At 43.5% G+C, this 18,117-nt stretch overlaps 1 long non-coding RNA gene across 1 annotated transcript; it reads left to right on the top strand.

Annotated features, from left to right (window-relative positions):
- The first annotated feature begins 14,612 nt into the window (after window positions 1–14,612).
- Window positions 14,613–15,823, top strand: LOC109285263 (uncharacterized). Its single transcript, XR_002092949.2, has 2 exons — window positions 14,613–14,726; window positions 15,271–15,823. It is a non-coding gene; the product is annotated as an uncharacterized LOC109285263 (long non-coding RNA).
- The last annotated feature ends 2,294 nt before the right edge of the window (window positions 15,824–18,117 follow it).

The raw sequence follows: 18,117 nt of genomic DNA, 5'->3' as shown, positions 1-18,117 counted from the left end.
ACGTGCACGCAGAACCCAGGTGTCTGGGGTATGACGGGGCTACTGAATGTCATGCAGCTGATGAGGACGATGCCCACTTATTGTGCAACTCCCAATTCCCTGGGGTGATGGAGAGTGGGCACTACACTCCCAGAGCCCCAAGTTTTGTCATCAGTGATGTCATCACTTCCCCAATCCTCGTGGGGGGCCTGGCCTACTCCTTCCTGCCCTGCCTTAGGAGGCTTTATGGGGGGCAGGTGGACTGCCAGAAAGCACACTTCAACTACAGACCAGGCCTGGCACCACGAGCACACGTGGTGTAGGGACGAGGGAGAGGGTGAGCCCCCTGCTGATGTGCGTGGCCCTGGCCCTGTACCGTGGCAGGCTGTCCAGATCTGTGTGGGAGACATAGCTGCATGGTATTTCCTGTCCCCGACCTGGGGGTGTTCTTTGAAAAAACTGCTGTTTACCCATTTGCCTGCTGTGCTCAATACATGTGATCAGTGCCTTTCTGCAGTGCCTTGGAGAGAGGGGCAGCTGTCTACACACAAGTGCTTGGGGTATCTGTGTTTTGGGTACAATCTTGCATGGAGTGCATCATGACCCTGAGAGAAAAGGCAAGGATATGCCAGTTATGCAGATTTATAATTCAATTGAATGGGATGTGCTCTCTTAAGTGCCTGGGAGTCAACATTGGGTGGGGGGAGTTGAAGCCTTGACTGGGCTGCAGACTTCAGCAGAAGAGGGTGGGGGTGGGAAGAGACAGGTTGAGTTTGTCCATGGTCTGCAGTGGTGCCCGCTGTGTTGTGGGTGTCCACGGATGGGTGATGGTCTGGCTGCAAGGGGGTGGGTGGATGCAAGCGAGCAAGCTGTGGCAGAACGCAGGAGGGTGCAGTTCCCGGCATGTGGCTCTGGCTCTCACTTCAGAGGCTTGGGACCCGCGTTGCTGTGTCACCTGGGCTCAGCTGCTCAGGTCACCTCTAGCATCTCAAATTGTCCAGGGGCTTGCAGTGGGTGCCATGTGCTTCTGGCAATGCCACCTGCCTCACCTGGGCTGTAAATTTCAGGGGTCCACAGCCCACATGGTGCCTTAGGACCATGGGGTATCTCGGCTCATCCTGGCTTGGAGGTTCAGTGCCCCCCGCCGCCCCCAACCACATCCCCCCCAAACACCAAACTACCTAGCTGATCATCTACTAGCTAGCTGATCAGCAGGGAACCTAGTTTTCTGTGAGGAAAAATGTGGAAAATCTCTGTTTAAAAAACACAAAAATCTGCATTTTTCCGCAACCTACCAAAAGCATGGTGGCAGCGAGTGGCACCATTTCTGCGCTCTCTCATTTTCGCCCTGGTTTTTGCCTCTCTGCCAATCAGTGGCAGGTGGGGAGGTGTGTCACTGACTGGATGAGAGGCAAAAACCACAGCAAAAATAAAAGTGAGCAGAAATGGTGCTGCTTGCTGTGGGACACTGCCATGCTTTCGATCACTCATGGAAAAATGTGGAGTCCATGGTTTTCTGCAGAGTATGGAAAACTAGGATCCCTGCTGATCAGTGACCAAGAAGAGGGGGAGTCGATCTGCATTGCATGAGAACGAAGGATGTGGCCGGAGCTTTCCCTCTGAAAAAACAAACTACAAAAGGGATGGCAAATATTTAGGGCCCAACTCAACTACCCCTACTTTACACTCTTATAACATGGAGGACTTTCTTGTAGTGGATTCTATTAGTGCCATGTTATGAATTTCAGTCCCAAATAGTACTTGCCAAATTTTATTAATTTCCCTTTTTTTTTTACTTTCACTGTTTTCCCCCCCATCCCATAACGGGCAACATATAAAGACCCTGTTCTGAGGAAATGTTAATATAAATATAGATATCACAAATGAGAAGGCACAAGGCACCATGCTGTCAAGTGGTTGTTTTGTGTTATTACAAATTTATTTCAATATTTAAAGAATAAATAAATACATCTAAATATGTAGTTAATACACCTGAGAAAAAGATAAAGTTGGGATGACTCACGGTGGCAGATGTGGTATCAAAAAGCATATGATTTTAAAATGAAAAAGATTATGGAGGAGGTCTGAGACGGAGATAAGGAGAAGTCAACTTTTCTCATTACTTTCCATCCTTTAGAGCTGCAACTCTTCAAAACGAGACATTGCCAGAATTGTTCTAGTGCTGGAACTGAACCGTAAGCCAGGTTCAGATCCAAGAATCTAATGCAAACACTCCCCCACACCGCTCAATAGAAATTTCATATTAAGGCTTTGAGGTTATTTAAGGAAAGTGATTTTTGAATGAACTAGGCAAGACCAGAAAGTTTTTGGTTTAGAGTTGAGAACTAACCTAAGCCTCGGGCAAAAACAAACTTGGTTTGAACAAGACACTGTTTGCATCAGGACATTACAAAATACTTCTGAGGGTAAGCAGCTGCTTACTGCAGCAGATGCATCTGAAATCACCTTGGATAATGCTGGATGGTAAGAGTAGATATGATGGATTGTAGGTACCAAAAACAAGGAATACAGTTTACTTTTCAGTTATTTTTCCCCCCACAAAAGCCTTCAGATGGAGAAAAAAGTTGCATGTTATTAAGATATTTCAGACAAGATTTTGCTTCCTAATTTAAACTCACATACGTAACTGGCTCTTTCTATTTCTTTACAAGTGTATAGAGTTCAGCAGCTTCACCTGGTAAGCCTTAGTTGGCTTCATTCACCCCCGAATATTCTGTCTTCTCTCCTCCCCTTCCCCAAACTGTAGAATTTTGCATACCTGATCCTAATAATTACCCAGTTCAGGCAATTTCTCTTTGCATTGCAAGGAGACAAAACAAGACCAGGCTAGAGATATACCATATAGAGTAAACAGTACAGTAGAAAGACCCAATTGTGCTCCACTTGAAATCAAGGGAAAATTACCCCAATTTCAGATTTAAGTGTTACTGCACTTCAAAAACTTGCATGTGACTAAAGGACTGTGTGATAAACTTAACCCTGCCCCCAAATTCACTGCACTATCCATTAGACCACTTCAGAAAACACACACTTGGGAGTGTAATTGCCTTGAGTGCAAACATTCAATGCTTTTTAAAACCTTCGAACAATGTCTTAGTAAACAGTGTATTGTCCTGAGTCGTGGGATCTAGGCTTCGCTGCCTGTCCTGCAAACACACAATGCCTCTGATCACCTGGTAATGTTAGGGCTTCAGCTAATTAGGCAATTAGAAAAGAACTGATGGATAGTGACACAGTACCAAGTACCTGGTGATCCTATTTCATCCTTCCTGGGGCATGAGCCAGCAAACAGGACAACCTGACTGCCTCGACTCGCTAGGGCCTCAGGAGAATGACCCTGTTTGTCTGATGGCACAAAATTCTGTACAGATTTTAGGAAATCTACTGGGTTCAGAAGGGATACTTAAATCACTTCTTTTGCAGGCAGCAGATTGGGAAGGCGGTGAAAGAATTTCCTCTCCTTCTATTGAAGAACGTGAGATTTTTCCTAAGGGGAACATCACAGACACGGTGTCCCAGAAGGTTTTTTTTATTGGGGGGTTGCTGTAGGAAGGGCACACTACATTAAGGCTAGGAAGACCATTGGCTATGACAGGAAAAGTGACAACTGATCAACAGTAACTAATAAAAAATGTGGGAGCATCACAAAAAAGCTAGCTGCCCTATGTATGTATCTATGGGACTCCCAGCAGCATACCTCAAACTCTGTAACAGACTGTCTAGTCTGAACCAGCTTTCTATCAAGTGTGCATGGGGTGCCTATCCATGTGCTTGGGGTGGGAGTGGGGAGTGTTTTAATTAGAGCGGTTCCTGGAGAGCAGCTCTAATTAAAATGCCGCAGCATTACGTGTATTAAGCTCCCATGCATTTAAAAATGGTCACAGGACTCTTGTACTAAAGCTCATTTGACAAGCTTTAGTTAAAGTGCGTCAGTGGCCATTTTTAAACTGGTAGAGGCTTATACATGTGACATTGTGGCGATGATAGAGTGTTCCAATTAGAACGCATCCGAGCACGTGGATAGGTCCCCGTGGTTCCAAACCAGTACTTGACTGCCCAGGATTATTAGAAATTAACTAAGTCAGGATCACAGAGAAACACTCTGTTTCTTTATGGGCCACTGAATGAATCCAAGGTTTCTGGGACTTTGTGTCTGTGAGCTGGACTCAAGGGTTTCTGGTCCTGCATCTTGTATTGAGTACAGGCAGTGTTGTAAGCGCTCCTCACAATCTACGTTTTACACATTCATTCAGTTTGCTCATACAAGTCGGAAAGCAGTAACTTCTGTACCAAGCCTCCATGGCTTGCTGCTTGTAGTTTCTGCTTGAGAGCCAAGAGCAGTAAGTAGGATGGAGGCCTGGGAGTTTAAGGTATGAGGGACGCTTTCTATCTTTGATTGCAGTTAAAGAACGGTAACACTTAAGCCAAAATGAAGGGACAGGACTGATTTAGGTAAAAATTTTAAAAGTGAAACGGCCAGTGATCAGAAGGACAATAAAGAGTGGGGAATTGTGTAGATGCTTGTAGGAGAAGGCTCTGTTTTAATAGAAATATTAAAACAGGGAGAGGGCTATAAAGGAAGCCAAGGCAGAGGTTGAGGAGATCCAAAGACTGCCAGAGGTATCAAAGTTGACCCGGTGGAGAAATTCTGGTTATATGTGTTATCCTTAGGCAGGCAGCTGATGAAAGGTTTTTATGTCTGAAGAAAAACCTGATAAAACTCATGGAAAAGGAGCTGTGCAAACACATGACCATAAAGACAAGACAAAGGAGACCATTTCCTGGAGGGGAAATAGATTTGAGAAACAAATTTTCTGCACTAAAAAATGAGCAAATACGGATTGGTAATATGAATGAAAATGGCCAGCAAGCATTAGAACTTCATGCAAGTCAAAACCTATGTGTTACCAACACCTACTTCACTGAGGAAGTTGCAAGGAAGACATTGTGGAAACATCCACAGTCGGCACTGGCACGAATTAGATCTAGACTGACCAGGTGCAACCACCTAAGAGAAATCCTGCATCCGAGGTCTTATCGCAGTTCTGATTGTGACACGGACCATGCCTTAGTCTGCTGCAGTCAGAATCAATGTAAAAGATATCCACCATAGCAAAACTCCCAGTCATCTTCAGATAGACATCAGCCGAACTAAAGACCTAGAAAAATGCGGACTATTCAATGACGAAGTAATGAAAGCAAGTTTATCGAACAACTCAGCCACTGAGGCTTGGGAAAGCTTAAAAACTAACAAGTATAATGCTGCTGTAACAGCATTTGGCAAAAAATGCAAGAAAAATGCAGACTGGTTTGAAGAGCACTTTGAAGCCCTTCTACTTCTGCTTGAGAACAAAAGGGCAGTGCTAACCAACTATAAGAAATTTCCCAACAGCATAATCCTGGAAAACCTGAGAAGGCTTGAAGAGAAACTCAAAAGGAGGCTAAGAGGTGTGCGCACGATTACTGGCTGAAACTCTGTGATGATGTTCAGAAAGCAGCTGACACGGGTGATAACTGTGGAATGTACAAAGGCATCAAATGAGCAATTGGTCCAGTCAAGAAGAAAACAGCTCTGCTGAAAGTTGTAAACAGAAATGTCATTACTGATAAACAGAAATAACTCAAATGCTGGACTGAACACTGTGGAATTCTCTAATCCAGTGAGACTGAGATCAAACGTGAAGAGCTCGAAGCATTATCACAGTTCAAAGTTATGATGGATTTGGGCAACAAGCCTAGATTAGAAGATTTGCAGAAAGCCATTAAATCAATTCCTGGGAACAAGGCATCCAGTAATGACTATTTGCCTGCTGAAATCTACAAATGTGCCAGTGACGAATTACTTCGAAAGCGTCATGAAGATATACTGCTCTGTTGGAAAGAGGAAGCGGTACTGCAAGATTTCAAAGATGCTTGGTTTCTACAACTATCCCCTTTGTTTTTGTATAAAAGTGACTGTGACAACAATATATATAATATTAATATAATAATAATATGTTAAACATCATTGGAAAAATTGTTGCTCGTATCATGCTCCTTAGGCTTCCGTCTCTAGGTGAAAGACACTATCCTGAAAGTCAATGCAGTTTTCGCTTAGGATGCTCCACCATTGATATGATTCATAGATGCTTGGGTCAGAAGGGATCTTAGTAGATCATCGAGTTTGACCCCCTTCCCTGGGCAGGAAAGAGTGCTGAGGTCAGATAACCCCAGCCAGGTGCATGTCCAGCCTCCTTTTGAAGACCCCCAAGGTAGGGGAGAGCATCATCACCTGCCTTGGAAGCCCATTCCAGATTCTGGCAACCCTTACCATAAACAACTTCTTCCTGATGTCTAACCTAAATCTGCTCTCCATCAGTTTGTGGACATTGTTCCTAGTTACTCTAAGGGGTACCCTAGTAAATGGAGCATCTCCTATTCCTTGCTCCCTGCCCCACCCCACCAATGAATTTGTAGGCAACCACAAGATCACCTCTCAGCCTTCTCTTGTAGAGGCTGAAGAGATCCAGGGCCCTCAATCTCTCCCCGTAGGGCTTTGCCTGTAGGCCCCTAACCATGCATGTAGCCTTCCTCTGAACCCTTTCAAGGTTGTCCACATCCCTCTTGAAGTGCAGCACCCAAAGCTGGATGCAGTGCTCCAACTGCAGTCTAATCAATGCCACGTAGAGGGGACGTATCACCTCCCTGGACCTGTTTGTCAAGCACCTGCTAATGCATGATAAAGTGCAGTTACCTTTACTGATCACTTCATCACATCGATGACACATGTTCATCTTGGTGTCAAAAATGACTCCGAGATCTCTCTCTGCTGATGTGCTGCTGAGAAGGTCCTCCCCCAGCCTGTACCGTGCCGGTGATTCCTTCTCCCCAGGTGCAACACTTTGCATTTATCTTTGTCGAACTGCATCTTATTTTGTTCTACCCACTTTTCCAACTTGTCCAAGAGAAGTCCACCTGGATTCATTTCCTACCCTCTAGTGCATTAACTTTACCCCATAATTTCATATCATCTGCGAATTTGGACAGAGTGCTTTCTATGCCCTCATCCAAGTCACCGATAAAGACACTGAACAGCACAGGTCCAAGGACCAAGGCCTGTGGGACTCCATTGCCCACATTGTTCCAGGTTGATACCAATCCATCCACCACCATGCTCTGGGTGCAACCCTTAAGTCTACCCACCTGACCATGTAATCATCTACATCACAGGCACTCAGTTTATCTGTGAGAATAGGATGAGATACCATATGGAAGGCCTTCTTAAAATCCAAGTAGATGACATCTACCACAATTCCTGCGTCTAAGCATTTTGTGACCTGGTCATAAAAAGAAGCAAGGTTAGTCAGGCAGGATCTACCTGCTCTGAATCTGTGCTGGTTGCCCTTCAGAATTGTTTTTCCTGCTGGACTCCCACAAATGTGATCCTTAATAATTTTTTCAAAGGTTTTCCTGAGGATATAGGTAAGACTAACCAGTCTATAGTTACTGGATCCTCCTTCCTCCCCTTCTTGAAAATAGGGGCCACATTGGCCCTTTTCCAGTTCTCTGGGACCTGACCTGAGCACTAAGAGTGCTCAAACAGTCGTGCCAGTGGCTCTGCTATGACACTGGCCAATTCCTTCAGCACCCTTGGATAAAGATCATCTGAGCCTGCTGACTTGAACACATCCAGCCCCTCCAAGTGTCCCTTCACTAAGTCAGCGCTAACAGTTGGTGGACTGGTTTCCCTTTTGTGCCTGTCTGTGATCCAACTGGGAGATTTGTCCTGATCCATGTTCAGGAATACAGAGGCAAAATACTCATTGAAGAGCTCAGCCTTGTACCCCTGTATCTCTCACTAATTCCTCTAGTTTGTCTTGTTGAGGTCCTGTGCTACCCTGTGCCTTCTTTTTACTCCCTATATACCTGAAGGACTTTTTGTTGTCTTTAATTTTTGTTGCCAGCCTAAGTTTCATTCCTGCTTTGGCCTTTCTAACTGCCTCCCTGCAAGTGCGGGCCAAGTAGGTGTACTCCACCTTGGTAGCTACCCCCTGTTTCCACAGCCTATATGCCTCTTTTTTTGCCCCTAGGCTTTCCTGGATTTCCCTGTTCAACCAAGAGAGTTTCTTGGTCCCTTTCCCTGCTTTCCTGCGCTAGGGGATTGTCTCCTTCTGTACCTGTAGGAATGCTCCCTTTTGTATAACCAGCCTTCCTGGACTCCCATCTCACCAATACTCCTGTTCTTCAGTGCCTCACTAACTAATCACCTGAGCACACTGAAGTTAGCTTTTGTGAAGTCTAGCATTTCTGTCCTACTGGTTATCTTTCCCACCCTAAGCTGGACAGTGAATTCAATTAAGTGATGGTCACCATCCCCTAGGTTACCTTGTCAGTAGATCCCCTTCCAAGTCCTCCCCTATAGCCAGCACCAAATCTAGTGAGGCATTTCCCCTAGTGGGACCGTATACCTCCTGTGTTAGGTGAAGGTCCTGTATGCAGGTTAAGAACCTACATGAATGTTTGGATCTAGCTGGCAGCTCCTCCCAGCAGATGTCAGGATAGTTTAGGTCACTCATGACAACCATGTCCCTTGACAGTATGGCTTCTGAGAGCTGTCTGGAGAATTCCAGGTCCAACTCATCCTCCTGATGTGGTGGTCTGTAGTAGACCCCTACTAAAAAGTCCCTTTCCCTCTGACCCCCTTGCATTCTGACCCACAATACCTCAATGATATTTTTGGTCAATCAACTGCAAGGGAAACATAGAGAAAAATGAATGCCGCTGTACATACCCTGCATCAATCTGATTGTCCCCCACAAACTGTTGAACATGATTTGCTCATTGCATCAAGGTATGAAGGCAACTGTAGCGTATGAAAGCACAGAATCAAATGCCTTTGATATCAACAATGGGGTGAAACAGGGGTGTGTTTTAGCTCCTGTGCTTTTTAACATCTACTTTTCATGCCAGATTCTTCATGCATTCAAATACAGTAATGATGGCATTCATTTTTTGGTCCAGACTGGATGGAGGCTGGTTCAACATCACCAGGGATCCTGGTTTTCTCTGATTTAAAAAAATCCCGAATTTTCAATTTAAAAAAAAAACAACCCTCAAATCCACATTTTTCCATGATTTAAATGAAACACCCAGGACTGAGCCCTGTGGGACTCCCCTGCTTGCATCTTTCCAGGTTGATACTAACCCATCCACCACCACTGTCTAGGTGCAACCCCTAAGCCAATTTGCCACCTACCTGACCATGTAATCATGTATGTCACAGCTGCTCAAGATGTTTTATTTTAATCATGGGAAAAAATGTAACCTTAAATCCACATTTTTCCATGATTAAAATGAAACACCACTAATATATATCTATTAATATATATCTATATTTTAGTGGTGTTTCATTTAAATCATGGAAATATGAAATACCATTATGTATATATCTATATGATAATGGTGTTTCATTTAAATCATGGAAAAATGTGCATTTGGGGTTACTTTTTTTAACCAAAGATTGGGGATTTTTTAAAATCAGAGAAAATCAGGTTCCCTAAACATCACAATGTTTAGAGTGAAAAGCAAGATGAAAGAACAGGTACTGAGAGACTTCCTGTTTGTGGAAGACATGGCCTTGGTTGCCCACAGTGAATTTTCCCTGCAAAATCTCTTGAGCAGATTTTCTGAATCATTCAAGAGCTTTGGGATGGTGATTTGGTCTCAAAAAGACTGTGATCATGAACCAAGGGGTGGAAGAACCAATACCTGACATCACTCTGGTGGATAAATCTCTTGGTATTGTTAAAAGTTTTTGCCACTTGGGTTCTACAGTCAGCAGGAATCTTGACCTTCAGACTGAACTGACTAATGGACTCAGAAAAGCAGCTAAGAATTTCAGGCTATTACAGGAACATGCATGGAATAACAGCAAACTATCAGCTAAGGTGAAGACATGGATCTATAAGACTTGTGTGCTCTCATCCCTACTTTGTGGTTCAGAAATGTGGACTACTTATACTAGGCACATCAAGCGACTGAACAGCTTCCACATGAGATGTCTGTATAAGATCCTGAAAATAAAGTGGGAAGACAGAACCCCAAACACAGAAGGTGGAGGCTGTTCCAAAGCACTGGAATTCCAGCATGTCAGAGCACTCATTTATTTGAGTCTGCTAGCTTTCCCTCCCATTCCCCAAGCGCAGAATGGGAGGGAAAGTCTATAAGTGCACAAAGGTAGTGGAGCATGTAGGATTGACACACTTAAAAACCACTATCAAGAGGAGGAAATTGTGATGAAACAGCCATGTCAGGAGAATGACTGTGTCCCTAAGAATGTTTCATATAGTGAAATCTGAGATGGCTCTAGAAAGTGGGGATTGCCCTCTATGGCAGTACCACGATGTATGCAAAAATCATATGAAGTCGTTCAACATCAACACAGAAGACTGATAGAAGCACGTAGAATCCTGCCCTTCATGGAGGGAACATCTGGCACTAGGTGTGGCTCAACATGAAGCAGCTTTGATCCAGAGGATGGAAGCAAAGTGAGAAAAAAGAAAGCAGTGTGCTGTAAATCTGGACTCCCAGCTTGGACAACATATGAATCTGTGAAACTTGTAATGAGCTGTGTCATTCTCAAATTGGGCTTGTCAGCCAGAAACAGATTCATCAGACATCTGACTAGACCTCCTACATGTACACCATGATTCAAAGGAACAATGGTTGTCTTCTAAAGATGATCTTGGTGATACGATTGGGAGCATGCTTAGGAAATTTGTGGATGGCACCAAGTTGAATAGAGTTACACATGCTTTGGAGCGTAGGGCTAGGATTCAGAATGATCTGGATAAACTAAAGCAATGCTCTGAAGTCAGTCAGATGAAATTCACTAAGGACAAATGAAAAGTCCTGTATTTGGGACAGAATAATTAAAAGCAGACTGGAGCATGACTGGCTAGGCTATAGTACTGCAGAGAAGGACTTGGGGTTATGATAGACCATTATATGAATGGGAGGGGAGCAAACAGCATCCTGGGTTGTATGAACAGGAGTGTCTCTTGCAAATCAATCAAGGAAAGTGATTCTATTCAATGCTGACAAGGTCTCACCTGAAGTGCTGTGTCCAGTTTTGGGCCCCACATTTCAAGAAAAGCATAGACAGTGTGGATTGAGTCCAGCACAGAGTAACAAAAAATATTGAGGAGGAGGTAAGATTCATGTGAGGAAATGCAGAAAGAATTGGAGTAATTTAATCTGAAGAAGAGAAGACTGAGGGGGCATTTAATAGAAGTCTTCAATTGCTTGCAGTGGGATTAGAACGAGGATGGAGATAGACTTTTTTTCTGTGGTCATTGACTAAAGCAATGACCTCCGGATGCAGCAGAAGAAATTTAGATTGGAGCCTAGGAAGAACTTTCTGACTCTGAGGGTGGTCAAGCATTGGGACAGGCTATCTGGAGAAGCTGTGGAATCACCACCCCTAGAGATGTTGAGGAGCAGTTTAGACAATCACTTGACTGGGATGGTTTAGTCAGGGCTGTTTCTGCCTTCAGCAAGGGGTTGGAAAGATGACCTCATGAGGTACTTTCCAAACCTATGTTGAAAGGGTATTTTAAGTGTTTAAAAAAAGAAAGAGATTACCAGAACTTCCTTCTTACTTACCACTGCTTGAGACATGCAAGGCAACCAAAACCTAGAGCTATAGTAATTCTTATTCTCTGTAGAGTAGGAGAAAGAACAGTACTGCTGTGGAGGGATTCATTAGTGAGCTACTTCTCTCTTGAGGAAGGTAGTTTTGCCTTGTCCCTGGAGAAACTAGATTGTTGACCAGGCAGGATTTGGGTTTACATACTTGGAGGTCACCTAAGTTCTAGCCTAGGTGGCTTCAGTGCAGCCAGAAGTGGGAATGTGTGGACATTATGCCAAGGAACTAATTTATATGCTGGTGTCCTTGGCTGGAGGAATAACATTTGAACTTAAGACTTACACTCAGGGAGACTGAAAGATGTAAAATATTAACCCTGGCTTATTGTGTTTTCCCATTGGTCTGATGCACAGAGGACTGGTGTTTATCTTTGCCCTACGAAAATTTATGGGATAACAATGTAAAAGGCTGTTTAAAGTGTGGCTTCACATGTTGTACCTGCAGTTATTCACAGGTGTAATTTAGATCACTTTGTTATTGTGCATCTACTAGTGAGGCAGGATGGCCTTCTACAGTGGGTGCCAATCTTTTTGGCAGGTATGGCACAAATTAGCCCTGTACTTTCCCCATGTTCTACTCTGATCCCCTGTATCTGCCCAATCTGTTGCTCTGCTCTCTGCTCCTTGCCCTATGTATGCCCCCTGCCTAATCTGTTGCTCTTTTCTGCTTCCTGGCCTGTGCTTCCTGCCTGACCCTCTGCTTCCTGCTCTATCTGCTGCTGTTCTGCTGGTCCCCTTGTGGAACATACAAAGGCTGCCTGTGCTGCTGCAAATGCTGCAGGCTGGCCACCCCTGACCTGCAAGATCAAACAGTGGATCTATTAGATAAAACTCAGTGAATTAAGTTAAATGTCTTACACCCACTGGTGTGCTGTCTCTTCATCTTAAATGTCTTGTTAATAGTCTGTCTGAATTCCTTGCGTCTGATGTGTCACTGTGGTAGGTCACCACAAGACATGCCAGGATGCTGTACTGGAGCTGATGTAATACAGCCGAACGTTGAGAAATTCAAATCAATTTAGTTTACTGAAAACCCCGGCAGAAAAGTTCATGTTTTCCAGGTTAAATACCTTTGTTCCACTTAATACTTTTTTTTTCAGTTAATTTTTTTCTACCCACTAATCTGAACTACCAGCATAGGTAATTTTTAACTACTAGCCACAGAGTAAGGCAGGTCACTGGTATTTTCCCCTCTATGTGTATTTGCACTGCATATCTCTATTATCCTTGTATGTCTTACCTTTGCTATACTGTGCTATTAGAGCTGGGTGAAACTATAATTTTCCACAATCCTTTTGTTCAATTCAGAGATTCATGTCCCTTGCATAATGTGTTAAACTTTGTGATCCACACAAAGAAGCAACTTAGTGGCTGTAAACATGTCTTTGCCCATATTAAGTGAAGGTACTTCTTCTGTGATTTCTACCAAAAACCATAAGAAAAGATTGTTAGCAGGTACAACTCAGAATGGCTCCACGGAAACCAGTAGGTCATGATGAAGAGATGATTTTGGTTACTTCAGCTAATTTATATCACATGAGGATCTGTTTTGGATTTGACCCAGATTTGTTTGAAAGTTTTGTTAACCTCAGTAACCCTTGGGGCTATTTTTGGGTTTGTAACAGATTACAAAGGTTTATGCATGGGTAAATTACTCAGGTCAGAATGGGGTTAATCCCCAGTGTATTTGATCTCATGCACACTGGAAAAAAATCATAAAAACATTGGTCAAACCAGTCCACTAATGCATTAATGTACATGAAGATAACAATTACATTCTTTTGGCCTGATCCTGTAGAGAAAATCATTCAAACTTCAAATATATGCTCCTTTGAGGAATGCAGAATCAGATAATTCCTGAATCTCTGTGTTGCTGATGCCCTCACTGTTCCCTTCCACTGTCTCTGCACTTTAGTGTCACTTAAGAAGAGGATACATGCCCTGTCTACATTCACATGGCTTACTTTAAAGTAAGCCATGTGAATGTAGACCAGGAGTGGTATGTACAGGCATTCACCACTCCTGGGAGCAAGATGGGGAAACCAGTATAAGTAAATTGGGTTGGGGGAGGGGTGGGTGGGATGGGGGGGGGGGTCTGCAGTGGGGTTTGGCAAATTGGCAGGGAGCTGGCAGGTCTGTGTAGGGAATTGGCGGGTCTGCAGGGGCAGGTCTTCCATTTGGGGTGAGACGGTTGAAAGGCTAAAAATAGCCTGAGGGGTAGGAAGATCACGTTCCCAGGGATGCAGTGTGGGGCTGGGCTTTCCCAGCCCCAGGGCAGCACTCCGAGTGTGTACAGACATTTGATAGATTGGGTTAGCCCATTCCTAATCTAAGTTAGTTCATCTGTTCTGGTGAACTAACTTAGATCAGGCCTACCATTTTGGGGTGATTTAAAGCCCCATGAATGCCTGCACAGATGGATATTTAGATCATTGATGACGCATAAGTGTTGAGAGTGGGGGGGAACAACTTTGCACTGCTGCTGACCCTGCTGTTGCTGGGCGCTGCCTTTGACTTGTCTATAGCTCTGTGCCCCATGGTCAGTCCAGAAATCGCAGAGTTACTGCCACCCCCACTGCTGCTGGGCCCTGGCTCTGGCTGGGCTGCAGTCTTGCACCCCATGCCACACCACTGGTACAGAAATCGGGGTGGGGGGGGACATGCCCCTCCATGGCCCCCTGATGTGACGCTAATGATTTTGATTGATTGACCTAACCCTAGTTAAGTTGATGTAAAGGTAATGATGGTACACACCCTATGTTTTGCCCTAAGCATTTTTTGTTTCAGCTTTGAGGACCCAGTCACTCCTCTCTTAACAAAATTGCTTCTGGGGACAACTAGTTGTCATGCAAGTTGATTGTGATAAACTGGGCTATGCACTTCACCAGGAAGCCAGAAAATAAGTCCCTTTCCCCCTCTCTCCAGGTGAGGCAGCTGCCATTTTCTGGTCAGAGGCAGCCTGCTATGGAAAAGATGTGCACGCTGCATTTTCACCTAGCATCCGTCATCTTCTGCTGAGATGAAGAACCAATTTGCTCCAGGTAAGCTTCATTTGGGTGAAATAAACTGAAACTGTATTCCAAGGTCTCAGAATCAAATTGAGTGATAGGGCTTGCTTGACAAAGTTTGGCTAAATAAATTATCTCCTCCAATCATGTGTCTAAACTTTCTCCACTACCCTCTCAAAATGGACTCCCAATGCATGTACAATGATTTTAGACCAACAGAGTTGGACTCAATCACAAAAAGGGATTTTTTCCATCAAGAAGTCCATCCCTCCCCCAAAAAGACTGTGTCCACCCATTAGTCCTTTTGAGGTCACATCATTTTCATTTATCACCCAGGCCACTACTCAGAAAGAGAAAGTTTAACCCTCATCTGGCCAGTCTCTGGGCAGGATCAGTTTTCCCCATTGCAGAGGTTCACTTGTTAGAAGCTCGTAGGACTACATCTTTAACTTGTAGTGTTTCACTTCTTTCAAGGAGTGTCAAAAGATGCTATTCCTGCCTGAGTTTTAGTTTATTAATGCTTTTGGTTCACTGCTTATCAATGCCCTATCTTCACCTTTGTCTCTTTTTTTCTCAGGTTTTCCCCTGAACTTCCTTTCTTGAGGCTTTACATGAGACAAAAATAAAGAATTTTCCTGCTTTCACTTATGGGCCATATTTGATCCTCAGCAGCAGTTTGTCTATATAATTGTTAGTTGGAGTGGTTTTTATAGTTGCGTTTAAGTGTCTTGTAACTGAGAATAGAATTTGCCCTACGCATCTGTGTACAGTGTATTGCATCATGCTCCTTTACTCTTGTTTCGCCTTTTGTGAGCGAGCCACAAATTTCAAAACAACTTGACATTTTATTGCAAAGTACTAGACCAGAAGCCAGTCCTTCTAGACCAGTCCTCACTGGTGAGTTTTTCAATTCTGTCTCACTTGTCTGTCTTAGATAATCCAGCTCCATGTACAATAGAGAGCCTTACTTTACTTATGGTGTAATGTGAAAAAAATACTATAACTTGGAAATAAAATCCCAGCAATAACTATTTAGCTTCCTCCCTGAAGACAAGCAGCATGCTAACAATCTGTTGTTATGTTTTAGAGAAAATTACAGCTCATAAAAATAAATCCTTAATATATTATTATTGTTTGTATTCTTTTCTCTCTCTTGTTTACAGATAAGTACAAGTTTTTATCTACTGTACCAGATACCTCCCATGAGCTTAAAAAAACACAGTACCAGATTTTCAAAATTGCACATATAGTTTGTCCATTCTATTATAATAATTGTGCATGTATTTGTCCCTGTATCTATGCTATGAGCTTCATCTAGTATGTCACAACATTAATACCATTTCTTCTTTGTATGATGTGGCACCGAGATTGTTGACCATGTCTATATGAATAAAGAAGTCCCAACCCTTCTACGAGAATATGCAAATAACATGAGCTGATGATACAGGGGTGTTGCTTAATTACAGCATATTTCTTATAATAATTGTGATTCAAATATGTGAAAATGGTTCCAATTTTAGAGCATACTGCATTTACATTGCAGACTCAGTCCCATTGTACAAGAAGCACAGAATTCGTGGTCTGAACTTGGGTGAAATCTTAACCTTCCAGAAGTCAAGCGGGCTTTTGCCATGACTGCAATAGGACCAGGATTTCACCCCAAGTATTTGTTTCACATTTGAAGCTCCAACAGCTTGTATAAAGACAGTTCACCCCCGCTTTCTAGAGTTACCTTCTTGTTAACAAGTTAAACATTAAATTGCAGCTGGGCAGATACATTGTATAGTGAAGAAAGAAAAAAAGTTAAAAGAATTACCATTAGTGTCTCATAACAAAATATTCTGGGGTTTTTTTTATAAGCCAGGATGTATTCCTAAAACAACAATGCAGTAATTTAAAAACAAAAGGCTCCTGAGGACTGACAAGAATAATTAGTTTCTTCAGATACAATGTGCTGTTTGACATTTGCTTCCCTCCCCACACCATTCACAGCTGCTGTCATTATAATTTATATTAGAGTAGGGCTTAGAGACCCTGGCTCAGAGTAAAGTCCCACTGTGCTAGGTCCTCCACTAAAACAAAGTAGGAGACAATCTCTCCCCTAAACTGTTTGCTATGCAAATATACAAGACAGAGGGTGAAAGGGAAAACAGATGAAATGACTTGCTAAGAGTTAAACAGTAGCTTAGCAGCAGAGCTGGGACTAGAACTCATGCTGCTACACGGTGAGCTGAAAGCACTGTGCTGTACCCCTCACTGTCCCATGGTGGGCTTGATTTGGCTTTAGCTCTCAAAGCTCCATAGTCATTTGCACAAAGAGGACTTTACACTGCCCTGGCAGTGCAGTCTTAAGATGGGCAAAAATTAGTCCTGCACTGACTGTTAGGTGCTCTGTAATGTTCAGTGGTGGTAGTTGTAGTAAGAATCCCAGCAAACAGCTGCAAAGAGAGAGGAGGGCATGTGATTCTTGATTCCTGTCTGCTGCACTTCTGCTAGCTAGGTGAGGACATCTGCTATGGCATTCAACAATGCTGATAGCTTTTTCCCATGGTGTTTTATGTCTTTTTTTAGCTACAAATGCCTTTATCTTAATAAAACCAAAATAAAGGACTAAAATCTCCAGTAAAATGGAGACTAATTCCACACCAAACATGTTGTTGACTTTAACATATGACTTTGGCAAGGAGACCCAGATTCAAGTCCAGTGATACCCCTACTAAGGTGATGTTTATGGTTCCTTTGGGATTTGTGTGACATTAGCATCTAGGCTGGGACTCCAGACCAGAGTCATTTCCTTGCTTTGCCACACACACATCCTATGTGACCATGTTCACTGTCCTCCTCTCTTGTATACTTCACTTCCCCCTCTACACATCATTAATGTGGCAGAGCTTTATCATTGATGCTTACCAGGTCCTCATCCTGGGTGTATGGGTGTGCTGCACATGCAAGGAGGTGGTCAGCAGTCTGTGGTGCATCACCACACTCAGATGTTGGACTGCCCTTTAAGCCAGTTTTATGGAGTGTGGCATTAAAGTGTCCAGCTCCATAGTAAATCCTGTTTATTTTAATCTGTAAATCTTAGGGTAGCTCATACCTGGGTGGATAGGGTGTTGGGTTTCTTATGAAGTGCTTGAGATGAGAATCAGTCTCATCCTACTTTTTGTGGTGTTTTTCAAGTGCACATAGGGTGCTGCTCTCACCTCCACACTGTTGCAACAGTACTCACGCCTCCCGCCCTAAATGAGTTTCTCAACTATAGTTGCTTATGTACTAGTTACTCCAAGACTTCATGAAGCAGATGCTCCTGGCTTTGTTGGGTACACTGCGCAAGGCCAAGAATTGCCTCCTGTCTTCTTAGTTGGGGAGGTAGTGTCCCTGATAGTACTGGCAGCATGTTGACAGGAGTATGTGTTACACTCCC

Source organism: Alligator mississippiensis, chromosome 3 (assembly GCF_030867095.1).
Source record: "Alligator mississippiensis isolate rAllMis1 chromosome 3, rAllMis1, whole genome shotgun sequence".
NCBI lineage: Eukaryota > Metazoa > Chordata > Crocodylia > Alligatoridae > Alligator > Alligator mississippiensis.
Note: the sequence above shows the minus strand (reverse complement) of the source record. Positions and strands in the feature narration are given on the sequence as shown.